The sequence below is a fragment of the Hemitrygon akajei genome, unplaced genomic scaffold, assembly GCF_048418815.1.
Source record: "Hemitrygon akajei unplaced genomic scaffold, sHemAka1.3 Scf000071, whole genome shotgun sequence".
In the NCBI taxonomy this organism is placed as follows: domain Eukaryota; kingdom Metazoa; phylum Chordata; class Chondrichthyes; order Myliobatiformes; family Dasyatidae; genus Hemitrygon; species Hemitrygon akajei.
This window is the reverse complement of record NW_027331957.1, coordinates 4,160,209-4,175,154: the sequence shown is the minus strand read 5'-3', so window position 1 is coordinate 4,175,154 and position 14,946 is coordinate 4,160,209. Positions and strand designations below refer to the sequence as shown.

Sequence of the window (14,946 nt, the reverse complement as noted above, 5' to 3'; positions counted from 1 at the left end):
ATTCCTCTAACCAAAACGCATTATCATGCATCTCCCTACACAGTTCCATATGATACTCCCTTCCCATTTTCCCAATCTCTCTAAGTCCTGTCCTGATGCAATCGCATTGCTTCCTCAACACTAGCTTCCCCTTCACCTATCTTCGGATCATGCGCAAATTTTCCCACAGAACCATTCAAATCATGATCCAAATAACTGTCAAACAATGAGAAAATATTGATCCAAACTCTGGCAGCTGAGGAAAAGCTCTAGTTACAGGCAGCCAACCAGAAATGGCCCTTGTTATTCCCTCTCGCTGTCTCCTGCCTGACAGACATCCCTCTATCCAGCGCAGTATCCTTCCCGGAACGCCACAGGATTCTGTTAAGGAGCACCGTGTGTTGAACCTGATCAAATTCCTTCTGAAAATCCAAGTAAGTGGCATCCATTGTCTCTCGTTTTCCCGGGCTGTTTGTTACTTCTTCCAGGAACTCTAACAGATTTGTCGGGCAAGATCTCCCTCAACAGAAACCATGCTGACTTTAACTTATTTTATCATTCCCCTCCATGAACCCCGAAAGCTCAACCTTAAAAATAGACTCCAACACTTTCTCAACAACTGAGGTTAGGCTGACTGGCCTTTAATTTCAGTTCTTTATCCTCCCTTCCTTCTCAAAAGTGGAATGACCTTTGCAATCTTTCTCTACTCCGGGGGATACGTGATTTCCGAAGATCAAGACCAATGCATCCGATTTCTTTTCGGAAACCTCTCTCAGGTATTTGAGATGTGGTCTGTCTGCTCTAGGTGACCTATCCACCTTAACACCTTTGAGTGTTACTCGCACATTGCCCTTTGTAATCGTAATGGCCCTCACTCCTGCTCCCGGACACTCATGGCTCTCTGGCGCACGGCTGGTTTCCTCCACAGTGAAGACAAATGCAAAGTACACATTACGTCCATCTGCCATTTTTGTCACCATTAATACCTCACCAGAATAAATTTCCAGTGGCCTGATAACAGCTCTCACCTTCCCATTAACGTTTGTATTACTGAAGAAAATGAATTATGGTGTCCTGCTTTATTTTATTGTCTAGTTTGTCTTCATGTTACATTTTTATTCCATTTTATAGCCTTTTGGTTGCCTTTTAATGGATTTTAAAAACTTTCAAATCATCTATTTTCCCACTCAATTTTGCTACCTGATATGTCCTTTTATTGGCTTAACTGCAGTCATTAACTTCCCTTGTCAGCGTCAGTTGCCAGTGCCTGCCATTTGAGAACTTCTTCTGTGGGACATAGCTATCCTGCTCATTGTGAAGAATTACCAGACATTTCAGCCATCCCTGCTTTGCCGCCATCCCAGCCATTATCCCCGTCCGTTCTCCCTGGGCTAGTTCCTCTCTGATGCCTCTGTAAATCCCATTATTCCATTGTGATACTGATACATATGACTGATGCTTCTCCCACACAAATTGGAGTATGTAAATAATCCTACTTCTTCAGTAAACAGGCTTTTGGCTTTTTGGCCTTCGAACTTCCGAATGCTGGGGATCCGGTTTGAACTATTCATGACCCTGGCACGCAGGAGGCAACAGGCCATCCGGGAATCTCATTCTGGCACCGTGCACCTCCTGTCTGTTCCCCGAACTAACGAATCCCCTATCACCAAGGCGTGTCTCTTCTTTCCCTTTCCCTTCTGAGTCAAGAGGCAGACCACTGGAACACTGAAACACCCTTCTCTCTATCAGTTCGTGTGCCCGACTGTATCTAAAGTGTTTTACCTGGGATACTGATGAGGATGACCACAGGGGTACTCTGCACTGGCTCTCTGACCGCTTTCCCCGTCCTATCTGTCACCCAGTCTCCTGTGTCCTCCACCTTGGGTGTAACTGCCTCTCTATAAGTCGTATCTATTACCCGGTTACAAAATTATTTAAATATCCCGGATCTTAGCATCTCAAAGGATCTACACAGGGCCCAAAACGTTGACCAGATGTACTTTGTCCCTTTCCACGATAGGTCCACAATGGGTGCAATCTCATTTCCTCTCCACCGGGCCCTGGACCATTGCACAATAGCAATAGTTACGTCAGGCTGCGGTTTATTGTCCATAACTCAGCGTTCAGCACAATCATTTCCTTAGTTCATAAAAACAAGCTCTAAATCCTAGGCCAGGGTACATAACATAGATCATAAAACATAGAATACACAGTACAGGCCCTTAGGCCCACCATGTTGTGTAGACCCGTAAACCCTGCCTCACATATAACACCCCACCTTAAATTCCACCACATACCTGTCTGGTGGTCTCTTAAATTTAACTCGTGTATCTGCCTCCACCACTGGCTCAGGCAGTGCATCTCACGTTCCAACCACTCTCTGAGTGAAAAAACTTCCTCTAATATCCCCTTTGAACTTCCCACCCCTTCTCTTAAAGCTATGTCCTCTTGTATTGAGCGGTGGTGCCCTGGGGAAGAGGCGCTGGCTGTCCACTCTATCTACCCATCTTAATATTTTGTATACCTCTATCACAACTCCTCCCATCCTCCTCTCTTTCCGCCATTACAGATATTTACACTACACGCTGCAACCGCAAAGCAAACAACACTCTACCGGACCCCACGCACCCTTCATACAAACTCTTCTCTTCTCCTGCCGTCTGGGAAAAGGCACAGAAGCAATCGGACTCTCACGTCCAGACTTTGTAACAATATCTACCTCCAAGCTATCAGACTCCTCAATACCCAGAGCAGGGGCTGAAACCTTACTGCCCTATTGTCCTGTATATTACTTATTGTAATGCCTGCATAGCTCCGTTGTTTTGTGTAGATTTTGTTTTCTTTTTTTTGTGTTTTTTTTACGTAGTTCAGTCTAGTTTTTGTACTGTGTCATGTAACACCATGGTCCTGAAAAAAATTATCATTTTTTACTATGTACTATACCAGCAGTTATGGTCGAAAAGACGAATAAAAAGTGACTTGACTTGACTTCTCTCCAAAGAGTACTGCACTAGCTCCCTTAATCTCTGATCATAATGTATACTCCCTTCAGCAGGCAGCATTCTGCTAATCTCCTCTGTATCGGTTCCAATGTTTCCACATCCTTCCGATACTGAGGCGACCAGAGCTGGTGACAGTCCTCCAAGTGTGGCCCAACCAGAGTTTTATAGAGCTGCATCATTACTTCGCGAAACTTAAACTCTATCCCTCTACTTATGAAAGCTAACACCTCATAATCTTTTTTAACTACCCTATCTACCTTTGAGGCAGCTTTCTGAGATCAGAGGACATTTCTCCCCCCCCCCCCGATCGCTGTACTCCTCCACACTACCAAGTATCCTGCCATTTACTTTGTACTCTGCCTTCGAGTTTGTCCTTCTAAAGTGTAACACCTCACACTTCTCCGGGTTGAACTCCATCTGCCACTTCTCAGCCCACTTCTGCATCCTATCAATGTCTCTCTGCAAACTTCGACAATCTTTTACACTATCCAAAACACCACCAACCTTTGTGTCGTCTGCAAACTTGCCAGCCCACCCTTCTACCCCCACATCCAGGTCGTTGATAATAATCCCAAAAAGTAGGGATCCCAGAACCAACATGCCCTAGAACTTCAACCTCATTCATATTGTCCTCACCGTCATCAAGTTCCCTCTCATTGGTCAATACCGAAGAGAAGTATTCATTGAGTATTTCGCTCTCTTCCACAGCCTCCATGTACACCTTCCACCTTCTCTAATCGGCCCTACCTTCACTCCTGTCATCCTTTTGCTCCTCACATCATTGAACAGTGCCATGCTGTTCTCCTTTACCCTTCTCGCCAAGGCCTTCTCATACCTCTTCTCCTCAGCCCCTTCTTAAGCTCCTTTCTTCCTACCCTATATTCCTCAATAGACCCATCTGATCCTTGCTTTCGAACCCATTCATCCTCAGTTTGTTTTTTTTTTCCGAATTTTCTGTCCATTTAAAAAATAGGATCTATAATCTCTGCTTCCTGAAAACAGCCTGCCTCTCCGCCTATCTTCAAATCCTCTGCAAACTTCGCAACAACGCAATCAGCTCGATCGTCCAAATGATTGACATACAAGGTAAAACGTATTGGTCCCAACACAGACCCCTGTGGAATGTGATGAGTCACCGGCAGCCAAACAAAAAGTCTCCGTTCATTTCAACTCTTTGCCCCTGCAACTAAAAGACCGTTTTATCCATTATACTGCGCACATTAAAATTCAACACTTTCATTTCTGTATTCATCCTTTTCTATGGTGTCTACATTCTAAGCTGCAACTCAGCCAATTGACTGCAATATTGCCCCCTGAACAGCCTCTCCTCAGTAAACATTGCCTCTGTTCGTAAACCAGTTACCTCATCTTCAGAACTGCTTTCAGCCAATCCAGATCCTTCTGCATTGAAATGTATGCAGCCCAGACAATATTTGCTCTGATGTTAACCATCTGATTACCACCTTTGTGTGAGTTCCTACCACCACCCGCCTCCACAACCACTCCAATAGTTGTTCTGGAACTCTGTCTCCCATCTCTCTGTAATTACCTGAGACCCATGAGCGTAAACTGTACTACCTTCATGGTTCTTGGCACGGCTAGCAATGGTATTGGAGATCATACCCTTTAACCTAACTCCCTGTATCACCTCCTCACTTATCCTACCCATGCCACTGGTAGCCAAATGGAACACGATCAGACAGTCTCCCCCCTGGGCCTCGGACCATCTGGACAATTGCAATACCTACGTCAGGCTGCGGTTTATTGACAACAGCTCAGCGTTCAGCACAATCATTTCCTCAGTTCTTATCGACAAGCTCCTAATCCCGGGCCGTTGCATCTCCATCTGCAACAGAATGCTTTACTTCCTCATCGGGAAACCACACTCGGTGTAGATCGGCCATAACATTTCCGATCAACAAACAGTGTTGAAGTAGCAGACAGGCTACAGAGGGGTTCATACAGATTAGGAAAATGGGCAAACTAGTTGCTGATGGGATACCGTGTCTGGAGGGGCATTGTCATGCAAATTGGTAGCAGAAATAAAGGTGTAGACTATTTTCTAAATGTAGAGAAAATTCAGCAGTCTATGCAGAAATGGGTTTGGGCATCCTCGTGCAGGGTTCACTCAACATTAAGTTACAGGTGGAGTAGGTGGTGAGGAAGTCAAATACAACGTCACATTCAATTCCAGATTAGGAGAAGATAAAGCAACGATCAAAAACTGGCTTTAAGAATCCCTGAAATTTGGCATCCTCCGGTCTGTGGCAGAACATTCCACAGATTCACGACTCCCTGGCTAAAGAAATAATTCCTCCCTACCTCTGTTCTGAGAGGGTGCCCCTCAATTCCCAGGGTGTTTACTGTAGTTCTGCACCCCCCTCCCCCCCACCAAAGGAAACGACCTTCCGTATCCACACTGTCTTGTTCTTTCTGCATTCGGTAGGTTTCAATTAGGCTTAGCCAACACCCCACACCCGCTCTTCAGCCTCTGTCTGTTAGCTCGTTTGCGCGACTGTATCTAAAGTGTTCTACATTCTACTAATGAGGATGACAACAGGGGTATTCTGCACTGGCTCATTAACCACCTTCCTCTGCAACGCTGTCACCCAGTTTCCTGTGTCCTCCACCTTGGGTGTAACTGCCTCTCCATAAGTCCTGTCTGTCACCCGGCAAGCCTCTCGAATTATCTCAATATCCCGGATGTTAGCATCTCAGAGTATCTATAGAGAGCACAGAATGTTGACCAGCTGCACATTGTGTCTCTCCACGATAGGTCCACCACGGGTGCAATCTCATTTGCTCTCCACTGGGCCGAAAACCATTGCACAACAGCAATAGTTACGTCAGGCTGTGGTTTATTGTCCATAGCTCAGCGTTCAGCACAATCATTTCCTCAGTTCTTAAAAACAAGCTCTAGTTCTTAAAAAACTGGGGAGACATTAATCTAGAATGGCTGTGAGGTGGGAATCAAATTGAAGAGACTAGGACAGAGGAGGTTAGTTCACAAATAGAGAAAGCTAGTAGACAGAGTGTGAGGGAGGATAAGCAAGTGACAGAGAAGGGGAGCGCCCAGACCGAAGATGTAGGGAAGAAGGAAGAAAAAAAATAATAAACCTGTTTGCAGCATTAGGGATAAACAGAGAGTAAGAGGTGGAGAGTTTCTTAAATACATCTATTTTAATGCTAGGAGAATTGTAAATAGGTGGATGAGCTTAGAGCATGGATTGATACCTGTACATATGATGTTGAAGCTATTAGTGAAATGGTTGCAAGAGGGGTGTGATTGGCAAATAAATATTCCGGGATTTAGTTGTTTCAGGAGTGATAGAATCGTGGGGGGGGGGGGCGCAAGAGGGAGAGGTGTTGCATTGCTTCTCAGAGAAAATATTACAGCGATGCTTTGGCAGGACAGATTGGAGGGCTCGTGCAGAGAGCCTGTTTTGGGTGGAATTGAGGAATGGGAAAGGTGCATTAACACTTATAGCTGTGTATTATAGATCACCTAATGGAGACCGAGAATTGGAGGAGCAAATTTGTGAGGACATAGCAGATATTTGTAGTAAGCACAAGGTTGTTACTGTGGGAAATTTTGATTTTCCGCGCATAGACTGGAAGGCCCATTCTGCAAAATGGCTGGATGGTTTGGAGTGTGTAAAATGTGTGCAGGATAGTTTTTCTGCAGCAATACATCGAGATACCAATTAGAGAAGAGGCAGTGTTGGATCTGCTGTTGGGGAATGAGATAGGTCAGGTGACGGAGGAATGTGTTGGGGAGCAATTCGGGTCCAGTGATCACAATGCCGTAAATTTCAATATAATTATGGAGAAGGATAGGAATGGACGCAGAGTTCATATTTTTGATCGGAGAAAGGCTAACTTTGTGGAGAAGTGAAAGGATTTAGAAGGAGTGGAATGGGACAATTTGTTTTATGGGAAGGATGTTATAGAGAAATGGAGGTCATTTGGAGGTGAAATTTTTAGGGTACAGAACATTTATGTTCCAGTCAGGTTATAAGGAAAGATTAAAAGTTTGAGGGAGGCATGGTTTTCAAGGGCTCTTGGAATCTCGGATCGGTAAAAGAGAGAAATCTACAATAAATATAGGCAGCATGGAGTAAATGAGATGTTCAAGGAATATAAAGAATGTAAAAAGAATCTTAAGATGGAAAATAGAAAAACTAAAAGAAGATATGAGGTTGCTGTGGGAAATAAGGTTAAAATAAATCCAAAGGGTTTCTACAGTTATATTAATAGCAAAAAAAGATAGTAAGGGATAATTTTTGTCTCTTAGATAATCAGAGTAGACAGCTATGAGTGAGCAGTGAGAAATTGTTGATAGCTGTCCGCTCTGATTCTCCAAGGGACCAATTTCGACAATTTATTTTCTTCGGTATTCACTATGGAGAAGGATATTGAATTGTGTAAGGTAAGGGAACAAGTAGGGAAATTATTGAAGCTATGATGATTAAAGAAGAGAATTATTTATATTATAAAGAATATAAAAGTGGATAAGTCTCCGGATCCTGACAGGATGTTCCCTAGGACCTTGAGTGAAGTCAGTGTAGATATAGCAGAGGCTCTGACAGAAATATTTCAAAAGCCATTAGAAACGGGGATTGCGCCGGAGGAGTGGGATATTGCTCATGTGGTTCCATTGTTTAAAAAGGGTTCTAAGAGTAATCCTAGCAATTATCAGCCTGTACGTTTGACGTCACCGGTTGATAAATTAATGGAAAGTATTCTTAGAGAAGGTTAGTTTGGAAGATTCAATCGTTAGGTATTAATATTGAAGTAGTAAAATGTATTCAACAGTGTCTGGATTTGAGATTCCAGAGAGTAGTGGTGGATAACTGTTTGTCAGGTTGAAGGCCGGTGACTGGTGGTGTGCCTCAGTGACCTGCACTGGGTGCAATGTTGTTTGTCATATACATTAATTATCCAGATGCCGGGGTGGTAAATTGGATTGATAGGTATGCAATTGATACAAAGATAGGTGGCATTGTAGATAATGAAGCATGTTTTCAAAGCCTGTAGAGAGATTTAGGCCAGGTGGAAGACTGGGCTGAAAGATGGCAGATGGAATTTAATGCTGATAAGTTTGAGGTGCTACATTTTAGTAGGAATAATCCAAATAGGAGATACATGGTAAATAGAAGGGCTGTGAAGAATGCAGTAGAACAGAGTGATCTGGGAATAATGGTGCACGGTTCCCTGAAGGTGAAATCTGACGTGGTAGGTTGGTGAAGAAAGCTGTTGGTATACAGGCCTTTATAAATCAGAGCATTGAGTATAGGAGTTGGGATGTAATGTTAAAATTGTACAAGGCATTGGTGAGGCCAAATGTGGAGTATTGTGTACAGTTCTGGTCACCGAATCATAGGAATGATGTCAACAAAATTGAGGGAGTACGGAGGAGATTTACTAGAATGTTACCTGGCTTTCAGCACCTCAGTTACAGAAACGGTTGAACAAGTTAGGTCTTTATTCTTTGGAGTGTAGAAGGCTGAGAGGGGCTTGATTGAGCTATTTAAAATTATGAGAGGGAAGGATAGAGTTGACGTGGATAGGCTTTTTTCCATTGAGAGGAGGGGCGATACAAACAAGAGGACACGAGTTGACAGTTACCGGGCAAACGTTTGGGGTATCACGAGGGGCAACTTCTTTATTCAGAGAGTGGTTGCTGTGTGGAACGAGCTTCCAGTTGAAGTGGTACAGGCAGGTTCGACTTTGTCATTTAAAAAAATATATTAGGTATATCGACAGGAAAGAAATGCAGGGTGATGGGCTGAGTGCAGTTCTGTGGGATTAGGTGAGAGTAAGCGTTCGGTACGGACACTAAGGGCTGAGATGGCCTGTTTCCGTGCTGTAATTGTTATATGGTTATATGGTTATAAAGGGCCCACAACTGTTCATAATACTCCACGTGCGGCCTTAACAATCCTTTGTAACTTATCAATGTTACACCTTGCTTTTATATTCTCGTCTTCTTGAAATAGAAGCCAGCGTTGCATTTGTCTTCCTCAACCTGCAAATTAATCTTTCGGGAATCCCATTCAGCCTCAGCTTTGTGAATTGTCTCTCCATTTAGAATACAGTCTTTATCCTCTCTTCTTCCTCAAACTTGCCTGCCCCTCCATCTGTCTTCATATCGTCTGCACAATTCGCAACAACGCAACAATCATCCACATGATTGACATGCAAGGTTAAAAAGCATCGGTTACAACACAGAACATTGTGGAAAATGATGAGTCACCGGCAGCCAAACACAAAACACTGTTTGTTCCCACGCTTTGTCCGTTGTAATGAAACACCGATTTATCCATTAAAAATCAACACCTTCACTCCTGTATTCATCCTCTTCGATGATGTCTACATTTTACGCTACAACTCAGCCAATTGACTGCAATGTCTCCCCCTCAACAGCCTCTCCTCAGTACACATTACCTCTGTTTGTAAACAAGTTACCTCATCTTCAGCACTATTTTCCGCCAATGCAGATCCTTCTGCATTGAAATGTATGCAGCCCAGGACAGTATCTGCACTGATCTCAACCATCTGATTGCCAATTTTGTGTGATTTCCTGCCACCGTCCGCCTCCATAACCATTCCAATAACTGTTCTGGAACTCTGTCTCCCATCTCTCTTTAACTAACTGAAACCCATGAGTGTAAACTGTATTACCTTCCTGGTACTTGCCTGACTAGCACGTGACACGGTAGCAATATTGGAGATCCTGCCCTTTAACCTAACTCCCTGTATCCCCTCCTCACTTACCCTACCCATGCCATTGGCTCGGGGGCGCTCTTTCCAGTCGCATCACCGCCTGATGTGGAATCGACGACGCCCAGGGTGGCCAGGGACTGCAGAGGGATGTAGACTCAGCCAGACCCGTTCAGGTAAACACCGCTCCCTCCGTCTCTTAGCTGAAACGGTGTTTATCACGATTGCAAAGACGAACTCTTCCTGGTCGATTTGCATTCGGTGAATTCGAACTTTCCAGAATTCATCTCGTAAACAACGTGAAAGGCCACTTTCCTAACAAAAATGGTTAGACAATCTCAACAGAAGCAAAATAGATCCAGCTGGGAACCCAGAGAGCTTTCTGGAAATATTCCCACTACTCCACTCTCTCCAAAGCCCGTGTCAGTCTCTAAACTAATCTCACTACACCGCGATCTCCACGCAGCCCCACGTCAGACTCCAAACTATTCCCACTACACCGATCTCTCTCCACGACCCTTCGTCATTATCCAGACTAACCTCACTGCAACTTCAGGGGATCCAGCGGGGCACCGAGACGGGTTGTGGCGGTGGGAAGACAGGAGATAACGGAGACGGTGATGTGTGCAGAGGGGGAGTGTGTCAGGAAGACGGGTCAGCTTGTAAGGGAGGGACGGTGACGGGGACGGGAGTGGTGTAAATGAGGGTGTTTGTGATGGAGAGAGGGACAAAGTTGGTCAGGACTCGTGGAGAGGGAGATAATTATGAATACAGGGCAGACTGTGTCCCTGCTGCGGTGAGGGTTGTGACGGTGTGTCGGTGTCACGATGAGGGGCGCGTTCGTGTCCCGTTGAGGGCTGTGTCGGTGTCACGGTGAGGGGTGTGTCGGTGTCACGGTGAGGGGTGTGTCTGTGTAGTAGTGAGGGCTGTGCCGGTGTCACGGTGAGGGGTGTGTCTGTGTAGTAGTGAGGGCTGTGTGGCTCGTTCACTGCCTATGTCGAGAGGTCGTTCCCTGAGTTTCTCAATGCAGCGTCATATTCCTTCATCTACCCCGCCCCCTGTGTTTCCCATCTTATGAGTTCAAAACACTCCCTGACCTTCTTGCAGAGTAGTGAACGTCAATCACGGAACAGAGGAGACCCTTTGGCCCGCAATTTTGTGATATACTAATTAATGTAAATCCCTTCTGCCGACCACCTCTCTCAATTCCCTGCAAATCTGTCAAAGAGCCAGTGAAATACCTCTATCGATCTACCCTCACCACCGTCTCTGGTAGCACAGTATAATCACTCACCAGTTTCTGTGCGAATAAAAAACTTGTCAACCTCATCTCCTTTGAACTTACCCCTCTCACCTTAATGCATGCCCTCTGGTATGAGACAGTTTCATCCTGGGTGTAACATCACCCTCTCTCTGGTCCATCTGTGTCTGTTCTGGTGAGATAAACCTCTGCCAGTTGTCCCCTCCGCCTTCGCCGCTCGTTAGAAAAGAAACCGAAAATCCTGACCACCTCTTAGAGACAGTGCTCTCTATTCCGGACAGCATTCTGGTGAATCCACTCTCTATCCTCTCCAAAGACCCCCGCACACTTCCTTTAACGGAACGTCAGAAATTAATCAGGGATCTCCGAAATGTCAAACCCAGTCCCAACTCCTATCCGCTCTGCCCCTCGGTTTCCCGGCTCCCTTCCCCATCCACAGTGTGTGAACCCCAATCCTCTGCATTGAAATCCCTCCGTACTTCAAATCCTCCCATTATTCTTATCAGACATCATTAGCACGACTAAATCAGCCGAAACCCGGAATATTAAGCTAACGGTCCTGCCTCTCCTGCAACCAAGTCTCACTACTGGCTACAATCTCATACTTCCAGACTTTGAACCCCGCCCTGAGCTCATCTGCATTTAGTACAATACTTACTGCATTGAAACCTGCGCAGCTCAGAACATGAACCCCAGCAGGCTCAACGTTTTGCTTCCTGACTTCATCTGAGGCCTGAGGCCAACATCTGTTCCAACAAGCTTTCTTCTATCTGTGATGGCATTACGGTTTTCACCCCCCTGTATCTCTAGTTTACTGTCCACCCCACCCATCTTTAATGGCAAAAATTCCCGCTGAGATCTCAATTCAACTTAAGTTGATTTGTAAACTTCGAGAGCCGGTCGCTGGCAGAGGAAGTGAAGGAGCTGCGCACGGCAGGCAGGTTTGGCGTGGCCTCCAGGGAGGAGTCTGTGCTGCCCCCCAGTGTTCGCTCGGCAGAAGACAATCTCTTTGTGAACGAGTGCAGATATCCGAGGCATTCAGTTAACCCAGGGCCTCATGCTGCGTTGTTACTTTTCTATTTTATCCATATTATTTGTGTTTGGTTCCGCGTTTGAATGCTGATATTGCGCTTTGCACCTTGTTTCTGGAGTAACGCACGCTCGTTCGGCTGTATCCATGGATGTTCATGTGTCGTCCGAAACTCCGAGACATATCTCGACTTCATCATTTTAACCCATATATGTCAAACTCAAGGCCCGCGGGCCAAATCCGGCCCGCGGTGGAATTATCTTTGGCCCGCGAGATAATATCTAATTACTATTAAAGCTGGCCCCAGTAATCGAAGCGCCTATGGCGTATGATATGGCTAATGCTGAGTTTATTCAGGTACCAGGTTTTCAGGGTTTTTAGTGTTTATTCGGCAGTCTTGCTCGGCAGTCTTCTTCATAAGAAACGGAATTTGTAAAGTGAAACACTTTGTAGTTATAGCAGAGACTGAGACACATGAGAGCAGGCTGAAAAAACGGAGGCAACGAAAGCTGCGTTCGCACGCGTCCGACTGATCCGGCCCGCATGAAGCTGCATTTTGCTTAATCCGGCCCGTGACCTAAAATGAGTTTGACACCCCTGTTTTAACCCGTCTATCCCGCCCAGAGGCATACAAACTGGTATACCTGTTATTGAGCCGCTTGGCCACTGGGGGACGTTGTACTGTGCCTGGATGCTTAACCCCTTTGAATCTCCGAACTGTCACCCAGTTTCCTGCGAACTGAACATTCGGTCTATTTTCCTCCCAATATTACCTGACAGAGAGTCATCGTATAACGACAAGATGATGAGAGGCATTGATCGTGTAGATGGTCAGAGGCTTTTTCCCGGGGCTGAAATGGTTGCCACTAGAGGACACAGGTTTAAAGTGCAGGGCAGTAGTTATAGAGGAGATATCAGGGGTAAGTCTTTTACTTAGAGAGTGGTGAGTGCGTGGAATGGGCTGCCAGTAACGGTGGTGGAGACGAATACGATAGGGTCTTTTAAGAGAATTTTGGATAGGTACATGGAGCTCAGAAAATTTGAGGGCACTGGGTAAGCCTAGTAATTTTTTTAAGGTCGGGCCTTGTGGGCCGAAGGGCCTGCATTGTGCTGTAGGTTTTCTATGTTCCTATGTTTCAAATTTATTTTCTCTTGCTGATGGACCCGCCTTGCTGATTGGTTGTTGTTCAAACAAACGCGAGGCACTGGTTTATTATGTACACATTTCCCGCTCCCGAAATCTGATTGGAGGCTGTCCCAAGGGGAAATTATATATGAGTCTCTGACACCGTCAGTCAGACCCTGAGCGAGACTCCTCCATACCATCCCATCATACACACCCGGAGGCAGACACTGAGTGAAGCTCCCTTACCAACATTACATCACACAAGTTCGGAGTCAGACAAGGATTGAAGCTCCCTCCGCGTTGTCTCAACGTTTCGGAAAAGGAGTGAAGCTCCCACTCACAGTCGTATAACGCAATTCCGGAGTCAACATTGAATGAATCTCCCTCCCCACCGTCCCATCACACACTCCCGGGGTCAGACACAGAGTGAATCTCCCTCCACACCGTCCCATCACTCACTTCCGGGGTCAGACACAGACTGAGTCCCCCTCCACACTGTCCCATCATACACTCTGGGGGTCAGACACAGAGTTAAGCTCCCTCAACACCGTCCCATGGCAGACTCCCGGGGTCAAACACGCGATTCTTCCTCGACACTGTCCCATTACATTCTTTCTGGTGCAGACACAGAGGGAATTCCCTGTTCCCCATCCCTTCACACACTCACGATTGAAATATTGTTCAGTTCAACTGCAACTCCAGAGCTCAAAACCCGCACAATCGCATCACACGCTACCCAAGTCAAAAGAAGAGCTCAACAACCCCCTCACCCACCCCCGCATTCTTTCCTCTCAGCAAACCCCAGCGCTCCGCCATCCCAGTCGTCTGGAATTCTGTCCCGGATACTGTGAGTGCGCGTGACAGGATGTGAATTATTCAACGCGCACGTGCTCCCGGTTTTAATCACCGACTCAAAATCCCGGGCTGGGGTCCGTCCCTCTGCAACGGGATGAGAGACTCCCTCATCCGGAAACCACAGTCGGCAGCAACGTTACCGAGCGACAGGTTGTGTTGGGGAAGCGTGGGGGTGGGGGGCGGGGGGCTGCAGAATGGCTCAGATAGATCAGGAAAATGAAAATAGGCGAGGCAGATAGAATACAGTGCCGGGAATCGTATCGTCCTTCAATTTGAAAATAAGAAATAAAAGCGTAGACTGTTTTCTAAATGGAGTGTTTTTTTTTTAACCCAGACAACCGATAATATTCTATGCCTTCACAGAATGGTCTGGGTCAATTTTGACCCGACGGAGGAATCCCCTCATAACAAGGGACTATATAAAAAGTTTGAACCACAGATCTATTTAAAATGCATAAATAGCCTATCTGACATTAATAAATGGGTGGTGAATCCTTAATTAATGTTTCAGAGATCTGAAATCCATTTCAATAGATACGGGTCAGATTTGACCCTGAACAGCCTCAATGTACAAAAATTTGTAGCACCTGTACAAAGGTGTAACATTTTTAAATATTTTCATGTTTGCGCATTTTGGCTCACCGTAGGAAAATACATCAAATTTCGGCCAAAAAAATGGCATTTAGGGTGTTATTACTGCTTTCACATGTCAAAACGGATCAAACATGACAGGTACAGTGTGTAAGGATTAAAAACAATCTGCGGTGCAGAGGGATTTGGGAGACTTCGTGCAACTTTCCCAGAAGTTTAACCTGCAGCTTGAGCCGGTGGTGAGGAAGGCAAATGCGATGACAGCATTCATTTCGAGAGGACTGGGACGTAAAGGCAAGGACGTCATTCTCAGGCTTAATACGTCACTGGTGAGTTCACATTTGGAGTTTGGTGAGCAGGTCTCGATCGCTTATCTCAC

General features: G+C 45.6%; 1 protein-coding gene across 1 annotated transcript in view; it reads right to left on the bottom strand.

The window, feature by feature from the left end:
- LOC140722158 (C-type lectin domain family 12 member B-like) overlaps positions 1 to 14,946 on the bottom strand; it is a 309,106-nt gene that overhangs the window by 264,479 nt on the left and 29,681 nt on the right. The gene's annotated exons all lie outside the window — the stretch shown is intronic.